The sequence below is a fragment of the Dipodomys merriami genome, unplaced genomic scaffold (genome assembly GCF_024711535.1).
Source record: "Dipodomys merriami isolate MVZ:Mamm:240054 unplaced genomic scaffold, mDipMer1.0.p SCAF_492, whole genome shotgun sequence".
In the NCBI taxonomy this organism is placed as follows: Eukaryota; Metazoa; Chordata; class Mammalia; order Rodentia; family Heteromyidae; genus Dipodomys; species Dipodomys merriami.
The window spans coordinates 288133-290309 of record NW_027206060.1 but is presented as its reverse complement, the minus strand read 5'-3'; the positions used below and the strand labels follow the sequence as shown (position 1 = coordinate 290309).

Sequence of the window (2177 nt, the reverse complement as noted above, 5' to 3'; positions counted from 1 at the left end):
GAAAAAACAAGAATTTAGGTAGTCATACAAAGGACTTCTATTTTACTACTGCATTATACATTTTTTTCTAATGTTGGTTACCAATAAATAATGGATCTATTAGAAAGCTCTTACAGCTCATATATTGAATAGTAATTTCTCTTACACTATATCTTTGTATTTCCCAAATCATTTACATAGTAGGCTTTGTTTCCTATTTTCTCCTTCCTAGAATAAGCTGCATATGAAGACACCACTGTCCCTCATTTTCAGTCTGCATTTTAATACGGAGGAAAATCTTTCCTCTGCTCTCTATCAATTCAGTACTCCCCACTTACCATAATTTAAAATAGTAAAAATGGAAAAAGAGAAAATAAATCATGGTGAAAAAACATGCAGAAAATTCACCGGATTTTTCTGACCATTTCAACCTACGTGAACTATTGGGGAAATACATGGACACCTCATTCCCACTGGTACTCAAAGTCTCTGGTTAGGCAATTCTGATGAAGACAAGGAACAAGATGAAAACGTGAGGAAGGTATCAATTGCAAGAAAATAATGGAGAAGAATCCATGCAAATTTCTTCTTTGAGATGCTGAAATTAATCGGCTTACTATAGTGCTGAGACTACTTTCCAAAAAGGCCACTCATATGTATACTAGAAATGAGGTAAGTATACCCCTCTTCATCGGGAATCCTAGAGTGGACATTTTGACATTGTCCATGAGTTGGTAGCTCAAGGCAGATATTCATGCAAGAATTCTGAATGGCTTGGCACCCCTGCACAGTGCGTACATGTGGAATAATACCAGAATGGATTCTTTCTTACTTCATCACGATGCAGATACCAATCCCCAAACTAAAGGCCTCTTGACCTCCTTAAATATTGTTTCTTGGGATAGAAATAGCAAAGATACGCTGTATCTCCTTCTGTTTAAACATGATTTCAAACCGGACTGAAGAACAACTTGGAAGAAACTGCATTTGATATTGCCAAAAGCATAAGTATGTATCACTAACTCTTTGAAGTTGTGGAAGGCTGTACAAATTGTTCTCCTATGTAGTCATGGTTTGGTTAAGTTTCTTAAATTTCAAAAGTGCCAGTCCATCCTTTCTGTCCCTACAAAATATTTTCATAATACAAAATAACAGCAAGATCTTAATTTAAAAGTTTATGGATTCCATGTTATTCTTCCACGTGAATTGCCTGACTTTGATGACAAAATGTATTCAAGAGTTGTTTGTATGCATCTATAATGATTTCTGCAGAGTTTGTGATTTTTTTAATTTTATCTTATCTGTTGAAAAGAATAGTATAGAAATTAAAGATATTCCTGGTGATTGTCTGAAAAAAGTATCTATGTTTGTATAAAGTCCATAATCTATTTCATTGTCTTCTAGATATAATACTTTGAAGTCTACATTGTTTTATAATATATAGGTTCATTAATAAATGTGTCCTTTCAGATTACTTTCCATATAGGAAAAGTTTAAGATTCCTTTTTCCTAAGTCTTTATATTATTTTATTTCTTTGGGATAAAAAGATAATGTTATCTAATTTCAAGTATTGTAAAGGTTATGCTATGTAAGGGCCTTTCGAAGGTGAAAGTTTAATACACTGATGTCAAACTAACCTTTAATTCTATGAATTACAGGTTTTGTTACACTTGTATTTTTGTAATCAACTTTTTAATAACTGTTTTTCATTGCATTTGAAGAATGAAAAATATGGAATAATTCACATATTTTCATGCCATCCTTGTGCAAGTGCCATGTTAATGTCTGTATTGTTGTAATTTGTGTAGACTTGCTGCTGAAGCATGGAGTATCCTCTAAATTTAAGTAGTTAACGATGTAATCTTTATACAGGCATATATCCTTGGTTGCCTATTTGTAACAAGGAACCTTTATTGTTACTAAAAATGCTATTGATCTTATTTCTCTAAATTTCTATGTATAGTGGAAGAAACTTATATTGTTTGGTCGATTGCTCATATTTGCAATTTTTTGTCAATGACTATTTTGTCGTTTTCATTTTAAATTTGATCATATTTTGAAGCCTTTATAGCTAAGTTCAAAGGTAATGGCTTTTCAAGTACTTATTTATCAACTGAGTTAGCTTTGTGGAGCTAATGGATTCAAAGTAAGCCTTGCTTAAGAGCTACTTCTAAACTTCTGCAGCTTAAAATTTTCT

At 32.3% G+C, this 2177-nt stretch overlaps 1 pseudogene; it reads right to left on the bottom strand.

Annotated features, from left to right (window-relative positions):
* Positions 1 to 1705: 1705 nt before the first annotated feature.
* LOC138809342 (U6 spliceosomal RNA) lies at positions 1706 to 1805 on the bottom strand (annotated as a pseudogene).
* Between the last annotated feature and the right edge of the window lie 372 nt (positions 1806 to 2177).